The sequence below is a fragment of the Caretta caretta genome, chromosome 1, assembly GCF_965140235.1.
Source record: "Caretta caretta isolate rCarCar2 chromosome 1, rCarCar1.hap1, whole genome shotgun sequence".
Taxonomy (NCBI): domain Eukaryota; kingdom Metazoa; phylum Chordata; order Testudines; family Cheloniidae; genus Caretta; species Caretta caretta.
This window is the reverse complement of record NC_134206.1, coordinates 47,466,094-47,483,077: the sequence shown is the minus strand read 5'-3', so window position 1 is coordinate 47,483,077 and position 16,984 is coordinate 47,466,094.

Genomic DNA, 16,984 nt, shown 5'->3' with positions numbered 1-16,984 from the left:
GGGAGCTCCCCGAGATACCAGTTGCACTACTGAAATCAACGGAAATCCTGTATGCTGATCAAAGGGAATATAGAAGCATTCCATGACTGTCAAAGAAATTATTCTACCTCTTTCTTTCCACTGAAATATTTAGAGTTCCTTAGATTTGTATCGTCTTTCTGTGAACTTGAGTGTCAAAATCTAACTTCAGAGTGCAAGTTGAAAAAGAGTGTTTTTCCCTAGTAACAGTGTATTAGGTCTGTCAGTATCCTATCAACTAAATTTATAATATGTTAGTACTATTTATATTGTAGCAGCATCCCCAGATGCCAACTGGGATCAGGGTCCTTTTGTCCTGGGGGTTGCACTAAAATACAGTCCCTACCCCGAAGATCTAATTATGCCACATAAAATATAATGAGAAATATAATTAACAAAAATAATGTTTATTCTGTTCTAAGATTTCTGAGTGCTTTTGAACAGCTGCCAGTTTGATTTATACATTTCTTAATGATCTGGAAATGGAAGTGAGCAGTGAAATGCAAAATGATCAGATGACACAAAATTATTTAGGTTCGTCAAGTTCAGAGAAGAAAAGGAGGAACATTAGTGGGACATAACCAACCTAGCTGAGTGGGCAGCACAATGGCAAAGGAAGTTAAGTGTTGATGAATGCAAAATAATGCACTTTGGAGGGAAACATTTAAACTACTCACACAAATTTCAGGGTTCTACAGTAACTATCAACTCAGGAATGGGAGCTGAGCATCAGAGTGGACAGCTCAGTCAGAGAAGAACTCAGCTCAATGTGAAGCTTCACCCAAAAAGAAAAGATGCGAGTATGCATAGCGAATAGTATGGAGAATAATATGGAAAATCTAATAAATTTTATATATTACATATTATAAAAGTCAGTGGTGCAGCCTCATCTGGAACAATGTGTGCAGAACCGGTCACCCCATCTCAAAAAGAATATTGCAGAATTAGAAAAGGTTCAGAGAAGAGCAACAGGGATTAGGGATGTGGAAAATCTCTCATATGATGACAGAGTTAAACGATTGGGATCGTTTACCTTAGAAAGGCGGCATATGAGCGCAGATGTGGTAACCGTGTGTACAGGAATGGACTAGTGGTGGCTCGTGACATTTTTGATAGGTGAGGCATAAATCACAAAATAGATATTTCCTCCCCCGCCCAGCGTATAACTTAATCACTACAAATAAGGTATGTTTTACATAGCTAAGAAGCAGCAGGCAGACCCAGGAGCTGGAGCTGCCATTGCTGCTACCTGGGCCACTGGGGTTGGGATGGGGCACAAGGCAGGCCTGGGGCTTAGGTGCCTGGTGCACATGCACAGTGAACACCCTGTGGGGGCGGGAGCTGGGGAGTCACAGGGCACAGGCCCCATCCCTACCCCCTGCAAGCCTCCTACAGCTCAGATTTAATCACTACAATCCTGCCTCAGCCTCACCAAGCAGTGGTTACCAGTCCAACACCCTTAGAAAGTGACTCCGGGGAGGGGGAAATTACCATGCTAACAAGGCAGTGTCTTGAGGCATTACTGGCTGTACCGAGATTTGAGCCTCATGCAACACTATGTTCTTTAAACTTTCTGGTGTTACATTTTGCTATTGGAGTGAGTTGTGGCATTTAAATCAAATCACAATTTGTCCTTCAGTCTGTATAGATTTCTCAAGTAAGTAAAGAAGACTATGCAAAAGGTATTTTGGAGCTTTGGGGAATTCTTGGTTATCCTCCCTTGCTGGGGCTGATGAGCTGCCCTGTAATGTGTGCTATTGAGAAAGTAGATCAGGAGCTTCTGGTTCTCCCTATCTCAAAGCACAACAAGAAGAGGCTGTTCAATGAAATTAAAAGATTGCAAAACTAATAAAATACTTCTGCTGCAATGTGTAATTAGACTGTGGAACTCATTGCCACATGAAGTCATTGAGGCCAAAAACTTAACAAGTTTCAAAAAGGGATTGGACATTTATGTGGATAACAAGAATATCCAGAGTTATAATTAATAACAAACATTTTGGAAGGGATATTAAACCTCATGCTTCAGGGGTTAAAACCAATCTTTAATTATTAGGGATAAGGAGGAGACCTGATGTGAGGCCAGATTATCCCACATCTGCATACTGTGATTTTTTTGGACCTTCCTGTGAAACATCTGGTATTGATCACTGTTGGAGGCAGGATACTGGACTGGATGGACCAGGGATTAATCTAATATAGCAATTCCTGTTCCACTCTGCAAATCCCAGGTTTTCTCCTCTTCACTGTATCTTATTTATCCACGCCCTGAAAATGTGCTAATGTCTACTGAACATAAAGAAAGCACAGCCCGTGTCCCAAAGATCTTACAACCTAAAAGTAGGCCTGATCTAACAGGCAGTAGCAACAGACAATTGTGGAGAAATAGGATAACAAGTTGATGCCGTTATATAATTAATCATGTTTCTTACAGTAGTGCCTAAAGACCAACCAAGAGTGGGGCTCCATCGTCCTAGGCACTGTACAAACAGGGTAGCAGATAGGCCTTCTCTCAAAGAGCTTACAAGACAGATTGGTTTTAACCCCTGAAGCATGAGGTTTAATATCCCTTCCAAAATGTTTGTTATTAATTATAAGTCTGGATATTCTTGTTATCCACATAAATGGGGGAAGGGGCATAACACACCAGCAGAATGAACAGCATGATTCATAGATATTTAGGCCAGAAGGGACCATTATGATCATCTAGTCTGACTGGCAACGAATGTTATGTTCGTTCCATACTAATTTAGGGATTAAGGCATATGTATTGCAGCTGTTCTGTGCTTGAGTGCTTTTTCGGAGCTGACTTGGAGAGAGTTGGGTATCTTGGCGTTGTCATTTATATAATTGTCATTTGTCAGTTATACCTTTGTCATTGTCTGACAACCACCTGCTGCCATTTGAGGTGAAAACACCGCTGCTATTTGATCAGAGCATGTTTAATTCGGCTGCCCATGGAAACTAGTGATTGTAGACCGTTATAACAGAGACTGCTCTGTTAGTGTTCTGCTCAGTTGGAGGCTGGGTGGTGGTAGGATATTACAAGCAGCTGAACCATCGGGTAGTGGTCAGCACACCCATGGCAGAAATTGCTCACCAATGGTGATCACTTGTGACGGAGTTTCTTTTCAAGTCTTGTGCTACAAGTATAAAGGAGGCGTTTTCTCCACCATTGCTACTGGGGATTCTCACCCCAGGGAGCTATTCAAGCTGTGAGGTGGTTGCAGCAGCCAGTGTTGCTGAGGGGAGACACTGCAAATTTCAGTATTAGGTGGTCTTTCCTAATACTGAGGGCTTCATTCCCAGGTATATCACATTGCCGTGTTCCAGCAGCGAGATGATGGAGGGGTGAATAACTGAGGCCAGGTGTGATGGGGTGTACAAACCCCACATTGGGCAGCCAGGGGTTAAGGAGCCGCTCTAGCCTCAGTCAGCCCCCCTTCTCCCCTCACCTGGAGGAGGAGTTAAAAGGTAGGGGAGCAGCTTACTTGGTGGCAGACCAGGGAAGAAAGCAGACCTGCAACCTGCAGCTCCAGCAGAGGAAAGCTGAGGGAAAGGTAGGACTTCTCCCCACGACAACTGCCCAAAAGTCCCTCCCTGAGGGAAGTGAGGACCTGAGAAGGAAGCATCCCTTCTCCCTCTCATATGGACTCCTAGTTCTGTTAATTCCCCAGCCAGGGAAAGCCCTGGGACCGATCTGGCCTAAGAGGGTGGGCCATACTGCAGAAGGAGACAGTTGCTACCCTAGAAAGGAAGAGAGCTATCCCGCTACGTGCAGCCACCAGAAGGTGCTGGGTGGTGAGGTGACACCTTCATACCACCTGGACCCAGATGGCGACTTTGAACAATTGCAGAGGGTTGGGGGGTGATAGGAAGTGGCCCAGGGAGAGCAGCTTTAAGCAGCCACTGGCTGTCAGATCACTGATAGCTCTCAAAGGACTCTGGGTGGGAGCCTGCTGGAGCAGGAGGCCCCAGGTTCCCCTACCAACAACTCCCTTGGCAAGTCACAGGCCTAAGCCCTGCCCACTAGGTGACACTACCCTACCAACCAACCCTTGAGCTAGGACCATCACCAGGCTATAGTCCACCGGGGTGGGATGGAGTCTCCTAGCCAACCAGAGATGGTACAAAATGTTGCTGACAGATGGAGCTTACTGGCAGTGAGGAACCCAGGGGCACTGCTAGACTGCAGACTGGATTGACCATAACTGGTGTTGCCAGTATCACCCCTGAGTTCTTCCATTCTTCTCTCATTGAGAGATCCCCAAGAGTTTGGGGCAAATGCTCATCCTGCCTTAGGGAATCACTTGTGAGGGGTTCTGCAAGTCTCCTGTCTGATGGGCAGGCACGGCTGCTGAGGGAGAGAGCACAATGATTTGGGCTGCAATGCCATCAGCACCTCTACAGCATGCGTCATTTTTGTCTGACCCCAATTGTCTGGTGTGTCTGCTTTTTTCAGGAGCTGGCTGCGAATGAGAGAACAAACTGGCTGAAGATCAAACCAGACAAGACACAGAGGTAATGCTAATGGGGTTGATACAAGGCTCTGGAGTGAGTGGCAGAACTGGATCCTGCCACCACTACTGACATAGTGCGCTCCACTCCAAAGGGTCCGCAGTGTGGGGATGCTTTATAATCCCCTGCTGGCCAGGAAATCCCAATTGGCAACACTGGAAAGCACCTTTATTTGACTCAGGGAAGGTGATTGCCACTGTTTCTTTTGGATCCGGACCTTGCTACAATAATCCATATCTTCAGGACTTTTGCACTGGCTTGTTGCAATGCAGTCTACACAGGGCTACCCTGGGAGACCACCTGGAAACTACCACTGGGGCAGAAAGCAGCTGCCTGCCTGCTTGGTGTTTTTAGCCACAGAGCACATGTTGTCAGACATTATAAAACTCTGGCTTGTTTGATTCTGGCTGCAATGGACGCTGTTGGCCTTGATTTATAATGTTCTATAGGCCTTTTGGTCCTGGCTTCCTGAGCAATGGTCTCTCTCCGTACAAACTCTTATGGCCCCTGAGATCAGCTGAGATTCTTGAGTGGTAGATTTAAAGGTGAAATCCTGACCACATTGAAGTAAATGGGAGTTTTGCTGTTGGCTTCAGAGGATGCCAGGATACCACCTAAAATGCCTTGTACCATCAGAGAAAGCTCTCCCAGAAGAGAGCCCTTGACTCTATATTAGCTTCACTTGCCTCACAGATCCAACAGAGCAAGAGTCTATTGCAAGACTCGTCCCTTTACTCAAGTGTTTACCTGCAGGGGGAGTTTGGAGGTGACGGCTAGTTTCTTTTTGATTGCTGGTTAAAAGTAGTGAGAATTCTATTGTTCTTCTTCAAGTGATTGCTCCTGTGAGTTCCAATCAGGTGTCTGTGCGTGCCCTGCGTGCACAACAGCTGGAAGATTTTTCCCCTAGCAGTATCCATCGGGTCGGCCTGAGTGCCCCCTGGAGTCATGCCTTCATCTTACTCAATATAGGGCCCTGCCGACCTGCCACCTCCTCTGTTCCTTCTTACCGCCAGTGATGGCTAGCTGGAACGCTCATTCTCTTGCTTCAGCAAGCTTCCCCACTTTTAGCAGTGAACTTTTTCCTGTTTCTGTATATAGTTAGCAGTTAGTATTCATTATTTAGTGGTCTATAGGTTTAGTTGGGGGTTCCCCCCCCCCGACCCCTCTGTTCTCTCCCAGCACCAGGGTTTTAAAGCCTGTGAGGACTATGCCCAAGAGTGACCCCCTAAACTGTTCAGGAAGGACAGGCAGGGCAGAAAAGGTGGGGGAGTAGCACTGTATGTAAGGGAGCAGTATGACTGCTCAGAGCTCTGGTACGAAACTGCAGAAAAACCTGAGTGTCTCTGGATTAAGTTTAGAAGTGTGTGCAACAAGAGTGATGTAGCGGTGGGAGTCTGCTATAGACCACCGGACCAGGGGGCTGAGGTAGATGAGGCTTTCTTCCGGCAGCTCACGGAAGCTACTAGATCGCATGCCCTGATTCTCATGGGTGACTTTAATTTTCCTGATATCTGCTGGGAGAGCAATACAGCGGTGCATAGACAATCCAGAAAGTTTTTGGAAAGCATAGGGGACAATTTCCTGGCGCAAGTGCTAGAGGAGCCAACTAGGGGGGGCGCTTTTCTTGACCTGCTGCTCACAAACCGGGTAGAATTAGTGGGGGAAGCAAAAGTGGATGGGAATCTGGGAGGCAGTGACCATGAGTTGGTTGAGTTCAGGATCCTGACGCAGGGAAGAAAGGTAAGCAGCAGGATACGAACCCTGGACTTCAGGAAAGCAGACTTCGACTCCCTCAGGGAACGGATGGCCAGGATCCCCTGGGGGACTAACTTGAAGGGGAAAGGAGTCCAGGAGAGCTGGCTGTATTTCAAGGAATCCCTGTTGAGGTTACAGGGACAAACCACCCCGATGAGTCGAAAGAATAGTAAATATGGCAAGCGACCAGCTTGGCTTAATGGTGATATCCTAGCGGATCTTAAACATAAAAAAGAGGCTCAACGGTGGGTAGAAAGCTGGCTAGATTGTCGGGCTCAACGGGTAGTTATCAATGGCTCCATGTCTAGTTGGCAGCCGGTATCAAGTGGAGTGCCCCAAGGGTCGGTCCTGGGGCCGGTTTTGTTCAATATCTTCATAAATGATCTGGAGGATGGTGTGGATTGCACTCTCGGCAAATTTGCGGATGATACTAAACTGGGAGGAGTGTTAGATACGCTGGAGGGGAGGGATAGGATACAGAAGGACCTAGACAAATTGGAGGATTGGGCCAAAAGAAATCTGATGAGGTTCAATAAGGATAAGTGCAGGGTCCTGCACTTAGGACGGAAGAACCCAATGCACAGCTACAGACTAGGGACCGAATGGCTAGGCAGCAGTTCTGCGGAAAAGGACCTAGGGGTGACAGTGGACGAGAAGCTGGATATGAGTCAGCAGTGTGCCCTTGTTGCCAAGAAGGCCAATGGCATTTTGGGATGTATAAGTAGGGGCATAGCGAGCAGATCGAGGGACGTGATCGTTCCCCTCTATTCGACATTGGTGAGGCCTCATCTGGAGTACTGTGTCCAGTTTTGGGCCCCACACTTCAAGAAGGATGTGGATAAATTGGAGAGAGTCCAGCGAAGGGCAACAAAAATGATTAGGGGTCTGGAACACATGAGTTATGAGGAGAGGCTGAGGGAGCTGGGATTGTTTAGCCTGCAGAAGAGAAGAATGAGGGGGGATTTGATAGCTGCTTTCAACTACCTGAAAGGGGGTTCCAAAGAGGATGGCTCTAGACTGTTCTCAATGGTAGCAGATGACAGAACGAGGAGTAATGGTCTCAAGTTGCAGTGGGGGAGGTTTAGATTGGATATTAGGAAAAACTTTTTCACTAAGAGGGTGGTGAAACACTGGAATGCGTTACCTAGGGAGGTGGTAGAATCTCCTTCCTTAGAGGTTTTTAAGGTCAGGCTTGACAAAGCCCTGGCTGGGATGATTTAACTGGGAATTGGTCCTGCTTCGAGCAGGGGGTTGGACTAGATGACCTTCTGGGGTCCCTTCCAACCCTTATATTCTATGATTCTATGATTCTATGTTTGAAGTGTCTGGGAGAGAGTCCTCTCAAGGAGTGCTGCAAGATTTGTAGAGGTTTCCGCCCCAGGACCCTAAAGGACTGGGACCAGTGCCTTTGTATCCTCCTGATGGAGGCCATGCTCCATCCTCAATCAGACCCTGGCTCGGCGGAGCCGGCCCCAAGCACCTCCTCCACAGTGCATAGTGCGCTGGCCCCGAGGAAGGACTCATCCAGAGACCCTCGGCATCACCATGACTCCGCCCACAGAGCCCCGGCATGCACCTCTATGAGGCACCGGTCTCAATCCCCAATGCCCCAGAAGAGGAGGAGACCAGAGAGGGGTCGTTCCACAGCCAAGTCCAAGGACCAGTTGATTGGGAAGCTCCTGTCAGGCCATGCCACCTCAGTACAGTTACCAAGGGTCAGCTACATAACGGGCAAGACGGCTCCCGGTGGAGGAACAGGAACTCCAGAAAGAGACCTCACCCTTCTTCAGACCAGGTCTCTGGCCAGTCGAAGCCTTCCTCAGGCCAAAACCGGGCCTTTTGAAGGTGCGCTCGAGGACAGCTCACCAGTATAAACACTGGATCCACCCTGTCTTACCTTCTTGTTCTGACTATGCCCTTTCTACCCTGCATGGGCCCATATTACATCAGACCGTTGGGTGCTCCACACAGTAGAAAGGGGATATGCCCTCCAATTCTCAACCCTACTGCCCTCCCACCCCCTTCCCAGTCCCTCTTCTGGGACCCTTCTCATGAGCAACTCTTCATACAGGAAGTGTACTCACTCCTATCACTAGGGGCAGTGGAAAAGGTTCCTCAGGAGCTAAGGGGCAGAGGCATCTATTCCCAGTATTTCCTAATACCGAAAGCCAAAGGTGGGCTCAGGCCCATCCTAGACCTGGGAGATCTCAACAAGTTCATGAAGAAACTGAAGTTTCACATGGTCTCCTTGGCCTCCATCATCCCTTCCTTGGATCCAGGGGACTGGTATGCTGCCCTCGACCTAAAAGACACTTATTTTCATATCGCAATCACTCCATCCCACAGGAAGTACCTCACGTTTGTGGTAAACCACATTCATTACCAGTTCAGAGTCCTCCTGCTTGGCCTCTCAGTGGTGCCTTGCATGTTTACCAAGTGTATGGCAGTCATGGCTGCATTCCTGCGCAGGCAACAGGTACAGGTGTTTCCATATCTTGATGATTGGCTGATCAAGAGCAGCTCCAGAGAGCAAGTGGAGGCACAAGTCGACTTCATAAGGGCAACTTTCGATGAACTGGGCTTCTCCTGAACATGGGGAAATCGACTCTGTCCCTTGTTCAGCGGATAGAATTTATAGGAGCAGTACTGGACTCGACACAGGTCAGGGCATACCTCCTGGAAGCGAGGTTCCGGGCCCTGGGTGATGTTATTCGAGGTCTTGGGCAGTTCCCTACCACCATGGCAAGGAATTGCCTGAAACTCCTGGGATATATGGCCGCTTGTACCTATATGGTGCAGCACACCAGGCTCAGACTTCGGCTGCTCCAAGCTTGCCTAGCCTTGGTGCATCAGCCGGTTTGGGACAATTTGGACAGGCTCATCACACTGCCTCGCCCAGTCCTCGACTCCCTCCTGTCGTGGCTCGACCCACTGGTAGTGTGTGGGGGGGGTTCCATTCACCAGACCTCAGCCATCCCTCTCGCTCTGATGGGTGCGTCAGCCTTGGGTTAGGGCGCACATTTGGGAGACCTCAGGACACAAGGTCTCTGGTCTTAAGCGGAATTCGCTCTCCACATCAACGTCAGAGAGCTGAGAGCGGTGCACCTGGCATGCCAGACCTTCTGTGTCCACCTGGCAGAGAAATGTGTATCGGTCATGACTGACAACACCACAGTGATGTTTTATATAAATAAACGGGGGAGTGCACACTCCTTTCCCCTTTGCCAGGAAGCTTTCATGCTGTGGCACTTCTGTGTAGCTCATTCGATACACCTGGAAACATTGTACCTCCCCAGAGTACAGAATAAGTTGGCGGACTATTTCAGCAGGTTGTTTCACAGCCACGAATGGTCCCTGTACCTGGACGTCATGAACTTCATCTTCCATCGGTGTGGGTTTCCCCAGATAGACCCATTTGCCACATGATGCAACAGGAAGTGCCAGCAGTTTTGCTCTTTCCTGAACCAGAACCCAGGCTCCATCATGGATGTGTCCCTCCTTCTTTGGGAGGGCCACCTCTTCTACACATTCCCTCCCATCCCCTTTGTTCACAAGGTGCTCCTCAAAGTTCGGAGGGACGAGGCCTCGGTGATATTGATAGCTCCAGCCTGGCCCCATCAACACTGGTACACATCTCTCCTTGAAATGTTGGTGGAGGTTCCAATCACCTTGCCGCTCTTTCCAGACCTGCTAACTCAGGATCACAGCCATCCCCAGCACCCGAACCTCGAGTCCTTGCACCTCACAGCATGGAAGCTCCATGGTTGAACCCAACAGAGCTCACTTGTTCAGACCTGGTCAGACAAGTCCTCCTTGGCAGTAGAAAGCCTTCCACGAGGGCTACCTACCTGGCCAAGTGGAAGAGGTTTTTGATCTGGTCAGCACAACACCATCCGTCTCCAACGCTTGTGTCCATACCCTTTATACTGAACTACCTTCTTCACCTTAAGCAGCGGGTTTGTCCATGTCATCAATAAAGGTTCACTTGGCCACCATTTCTGCCTTCCATCCAGGCATAGAGGGCCAGTCGGTCTTTGCCAACCCCATGGTCAGCCGTTTCCTGAAAGGTCTCGACAGGCTATATCCACATGTCTGAAAGCCGGTCCCAGCCTGGGTCCTTAATTTGGTCCTTTCCAGACTGATGGGACCACTTTTCGAAGTGCTGGCGACATGTTCTCTGCTCTAATCTCATACAAGGTGGCGTTTCTGCTAGCGATAACGTCAGCTAGGAGGGTGTCTGAGCTTAACACGTTAACCTCGGAACCTCCTTACACTGTGTTCTGTAAGGACAAAGTTCAGCTCAAAGGCCACATCCTACATTCCTTCCTAAGATTGTCTCCCAGTTTTGCGTCAACCAGGACATCTTTCTTCCAGTTTTCTACCCTAAGCCGCACTCAGCAGCAGGGAGCAAAAACTTCACTTGGTCGTTCACCGGGCATTGGCCTTTTACATGGAGTGAACAAAACCGTTCCAGGAGTCCATCCAACTGTTTGTTGCTGTAGCAGACAGGATGAAAGATCTTCCAGTCTCCTCCCAGAGGATCTTGTCATGGATCACGTCCTGTATCCAGGAATGCTACAACCTGGCAGGGGTGCTTGCCCCTCTGCTCATAGTGCACTCCACCAAGGTGCAGGCTTTGTCAGTGGCATTGCTGGTGCATGTTCCAACCTAGGAAATACGTAGAGCGGTGGCGTGGTCATCAAAACACACTTTCACCTCGTGTTATCCGATGTGCTAGACCCGGGCCAGTTGGGTACAGCAGAGTATTAGAAGGCAGATATACTGGCCACTGGATAAGCAGTTTTCTGTTCCCTGACTAACCAGAGCAGGGGTTGCTCCAGGCTAGGATGGACACATGACTCCAATTAGCCTGCAAAGAGGCAGTTGAAGCCTTTAGACTGAGAACACCTGACTCCAATTAACCTGCAAAGAGTCAGGTGAGGCCGTTAAACTAATGTGAACACCTGACTCTAATTAAGGCCCCTCTGATACTATAAAAGGACTCACTCCAGTCAGGCTGAGGAGAGCCAGGGAGCCAGAGGAGAGGAAGTGTGGCCGAAGGGCTGGGTAATGAAGACACCCTCAAGCCACTGGAAAGGGAGCCCTAAGGTAATGGTGAAGAAGGCATTGAGAGAGAAGCGGGAGAGCTGTGGGGAAGTGGCCAGGGAAATGTAGCAGTGAAAGGTCGTCTGCCAACAGCTGCTGCCATTAGGGTCCCTGAGCTGGAACCCAGAGTAGAGGGTGGGCCCAGGTTCCCCCCAACCCGCCACTACAGAAACACCTCCTGGGAGGGGAAGACAGGCCCCTGTCAGGATAGGAGGCTAAACTGTTCTGGAATAAGCTTATAGAGACAACAGAGACTGGGAGTTCTCTCACCAACCTCCTTGCTGGCTTATGATGAAAAGGGCTCAGTAGACTGAAACCCTGACCCTAGAGAGAGAAGGGCTACATGGAGGGTTGCAGTGAGCCTCTGAGGCTAGTATAAACCACCTGGAAGTGTGGGATCCACGGGGACAAGGTCGGAGCTCTGCCACAGTGATTACCCAGCAGGCCAGAGACGATGGTAGAGAGGTACTCCAATCAGCGGACATTTAAGCTCCGACCCTGCCTCTAAAATTTAGGCGTGGGAATCACCTAATTGGAATTGACATGAGCAATCATTCGAAGAAGAAAAAATGGTTACTAACCTTCTTGTAACTGTTGTTCTTTGAGATGTGTTGCTCATGTCCATTCCAATACCCTCCGGCAAGAAGGAACTGAGGAGGCGGCGGGTCGGCAGGGTCCTATATTGGACGCCATGTAGGTGCGACTCCGGGGGGGCCCAGGCCGACCCTACGGATACTGCTATCTTCCAGCTACCACACACCTGATTGGAATGGACGTGAACAACACATCTCGAAGAACACCAGATACGAGAAGGTGAGTAACTGCTTTTTTCTCTGAAATACTGTGCATGTGCCTTGAATCGGACCCATTTCATCCACTGAAAATTAATAATGGTTAAATTCCCCAGTGTACATTTGGGCTCAGCTTGGCCACTCTAATTGCAGGCGTTTGTGCATAATGCTCCACAGTTAAAAGGAAATTCCTTTTGTGCGTGCATATGTAACACAAACTACCTTGGAAGAGAGGTCTGCCTTGTCCGTGTTTGCCCCTGCAGTTTGTGGGAACAATCTGAATATATCTGTGACCAGAATCCTAGGGGAGCCACACTGAGATTGCTCAGTTAGGGCAAACTGCAAAGAATGGGGCAGACAATCCCCAATACTGGTGGTTATTCTAATACATAGATTCACCAAGCCAGCAACAAAACAGCTTCCGTAATACCTTATTGGTTACCCAGAAGCCAAAAACACAGTTGACTTAAAGCAGCCCAGCCTTGGGCTTCCTCCCAGACAGCCAAGTCAAATATGATGAGAATTACTGAAAATCTTGTTCCCCTATAAAAAATTCTACCAACCCCAACGGATCAGACACATTACCTGCCAGGTCAATGAATATTTCAGATCTTTCACAAATACACTTACAGCCAATTCTCATTAACTAAACTAAACTTTTTTAAAAAATAAAAGAGAGTATTGGTTAAAAGATCATTATAGATACCAATTTGAAACGAATTCTTACATCAGTTCCAAAGTAGAGATGGTGAGCTTTAGAGTTGCAAAGAGTTCTTTCAGAATTAGTCCATAGATTCAGTCCAATGTCCAGTATCAGGGCGATCCAGATGGGACTGGAGACCAGTCTTTCGGCTCAAACTTCCCCTGATAAAGCTTAAGCAGATCTGAGATCATAGAATCATAGAATCATAGAATATAAGGGTTGGAAGGGACCCCAGAAGGTCATCTAGTCCAACCCCCTGCTCGAAGCAGGACCAATTCCCAGTTAAATCATCCCAGCCAGGGCTTTGTCAAGCCTGACCTTAAAAACCTCTAAGGAAGGAGATTCTACCACCTCCCTAGGTAACGCATTCCAGTGTTTCACCACCCTCTTAGTGAAAAAGTTTTTCCTAATATCCAATCTAAACCTCCCCCACTGCAGCTTGAGACCATTACTCCTCGTTCTGTCATCTGCTACCATTGAGAACAGTCTAGAGCCATCCTCTTTGGAACCCCCTTTCAGGTAGTTGAAAGCAGCTATCAAATCCCCCCTCATTCTTCTCTTCTGCAGGCTAAACAATCCCAGCTCCCTCAGCCTCTCCTCATAACTCATGTGTTCCAGACCCCTAATCATTTTCGTTGCCCTTCGCTGGACTCTCTCCAATTTGTCCACATCCTTCTTGAAGTGTGGGGCCCAAAACTGGACACAGTACTCCAGATGAGGCCTCACCAATGTCGAATAGAGGGGAACGATCACGTCCCTCGATCTGCTCGCTATGCCCCTACTTATACATCCCAAAATGCCATTGGCCTTCTTGGCAACAAGGGCACACTGCTGACTCAGTGTGATAAAAGATAAAAGAGATAAAAGGATCAGAGATAAAAGGATCAGGGCCCAAGAATTCCTTTTATAGTTTTTTTTTTGTTTTTTTGTTTTTTTTGCAGCCTTTTGACAGCATGCAGTCCTTGGGTGAACAATAGGCTTTTGAAGTAGCCTCCTATTTCCTAAGCATCACCGGTAATTAGCGACATGGATTAACATAAGGCACTTGCCTGTCTCCAGCCACTTACAGATAATTTACCACAAACTTCAAAGAGAAATTAAGACAGTGATATCACTACATTCACGGTTCATTTAAATGTTATCTCCTTTTGAGCTCTGAATTAACGAATACAGCGATAGACAGGATCTGTTTGGTTACACCGTCAACCTCTAACAATATATATGTAAATACACAAAAACACCATCATTATTTACTAATAGGTCTCTGAAGGTTGAATCTGGGTCAATTAGCCTGCAAGTTGCTTAACCTTTCTGGCCCTGTGTCACAATGTCAAAGATTGCAGGCACTATTTTAAGGGTTGCATGAAAAAATGTGGACCTGAAGACTGATGGGTTTAGTTGGTTGTTGTGAAATCCTTAGTCCTACTGTGAGAGAACAGAGTCTTTGCTTTATGGAAAAGGTAAACAATTTGCACCATTGCCCCATCTTGTTCCCCTTGTTTTTGATTGGCTGACAGTTTGCCTGAAGATCTCTTGGCTGAAGGGTGAGATTCAATAGTCTACTTTTCTGTGCATGCCCCTCAGGAGAGCATTGGTCAAATAAGAAGCCACATTAGACCTCTCTCCTTACTACCTAATGTAAACTTAATGTACAAAATCCAGCAGCAACTCAGATTAAAACTCTGAATGAACCCTCTGTGATGTTCCCCTGGTGTTATCTGGACCGGTGATCTGCTAGGTCACTCCAATCCTTGACTTTTGGAGCCAGCCTTACCCTGCTCTGCTGTGAGAACCCCCACTCCTGGGCTGTTCACGCACAGCCTCTGGCATGTGAGCTGCTCCCAGCTACTTGCAAGAAAATGACACTAGCCAATATCTCTGATCCCAGACACAACCCTGGGAACCTCTGTCTTGCAGTGTCCAGTTATGCCTGCTGGATGCTGCAAGCTTATATGAGTTCATCAATTTAACAAAGAAATTGATATGTACCAGGCTTGTTAACCCAAGGTGAATCTCTGACACGCTTACAACCAAATGCACTGTTTACTCTACCTGAAGCAAACAGATTTATTAACTACAAAGACAGATTTTAAATGATATTAAGTGATAGGCAAAAAGTCAGAGTGGTTACCAAAATAAAATATAAGCACGCAGTCTAAACTCTCAACCCTATTAGACTGGGCAACATCTAGATTAAGCAGTTTTTCTCACCCCACTGGATATTGCAGTCCTTAATATACAGGTTTGTTCCTTAAACCTGGACCAATCTCCTCTATTTTCTTCTTCTCAGTGTCTTAGCTGCTTGCAGCGAAGGTAGGGGCAGGAGAAGGGCCCAGTATGTGTCCACTCTGTCTGTTTTATACCCTTAGTCCATGTGCTTGGGGAGCACGAGTCCAGGCATGTCTGGGGGTCATTGCTCAACCTTGCTTGGAGAGACTCAGCAATTCCCCTGGTGTGGTCTCATGCAGGTGAGTCATTGCATTGTAGCTCCCTTGCTGGACAATGGTTGTTGATGGGTTGTTTGACACCCCACCCGGGCGTTGGTTACTTTCCTTGCTGTTGCCTCTGGGGAGCTAATATCTGGCTGATTCCTCAACTTACAGCATGTTTTAGTGACCACCATACAACACAATTCTCATAACTTCACATGCATTAATGATACACATACACGGATAGAGAAATGACTTTCAGCAGATCATAACCTTTCCCCTGACACCTTACAAGGCATGCTTTATATTTAAGATCACGACTATATGAAAATGAGGAATATGGGGGTTACAGTGTGGTCCCCCAAGGTATAGAATGTCACACCCTCCTGATACTGCACGCTTGTTTCAGCACTTACTGAACCATCCTCTATTTCGCGGTGAAAAAGAAAAGAGATGGAAATCCATTCCTACCTTTGTGAGTCACAGAAATCATGAGGGACTGGAGCCAAATGAAGCCACTATAATTAAAATATAACTGAGAGCTTATATGTAACTCCCCTTTCCAGCTGATGGCCTGTTACATACCTTTTTTAACAAGCTGCAGGTTCAAATTGCATATCTTCGGAATACTGGACAGGTTGTTATATCTGGAATATATTGGAGAACTCTCATATACAACCTACAGGACACAAGAGCTGATTAGCTAAACAGAGGATTACAACTCCCACCCACCCCTTCTGCCCAGAACTTCCCTTTCCCCTGGCCAGGGAAGGGTCCTGAACCGGGAAGTGGCTGGGCTCCGTTGAGAAGCAACAGTCACACGGCAAGCTAGGAGTCGCAGAGAAGGCAGGTGCAGAGTGTAACCCTCGGGAACTGTATGCAGAGCCATGTGTGGAACAGGCTGAGATGGCTGGACGTCACAGCTGCATGCAGGTCTGTGTGGGACTTATGGGGAGCAGCAGCAGCTGGGCAGGAAGCCAGTGCAGAGGGGCCCCAGTGAAAGACTAACTGAGCCTGGCCTGGAAATCTGCAACGTCCTATTTGCTTGAATAGCAACTGCACTGGAGATGACACCCCAGGCACGAGGCCTGATGATTGGCCTGCCGTAGGGTCCCAAACAGGAATCACTGTCATGCTTACTTTTCTCTGTAACGGTTTAAATCTCTGTACCAAGCATATTTGCAACCTTTCCCTCTCCTGCCAGTCCCAGAAAAATACCCTTTAACTCAGCCATGGGTCTGAGGGGTTATTAGGGACCCACCAGGGCTGGTGCCTGCAAAGCCTAGCTGCTGAAACACTTGTAGTGCTTGCCTCCAAATCCAAGTACACCGGGCACACTACCAGCACCCTAGGGGGTTGGTGTACTCCAGCAGCCCCAATATTTACACTGGATTCTAAAGGCTCAAAGCATTCCTCTCTCCCTCTCCCTCCAGAAAGGTACTGGGAGTTATAAAAATACAGGCTGAAACCTATTATCTGCTGGGTGAGAAGCCACTGAAACTCGATAGCCCTTAAGTGCCTCACAACCCCAGTAGACCAAAGAGCGTTCCTTCCTTCCCAGACATGTTGGAACCAGGGAAGGGTGGGGGCGGATGGGCACAGCATCCTCTCCGACAATGTTGCAAGGTGCAGCTATCCTTGGATTTTCTAAAACATATGATGAG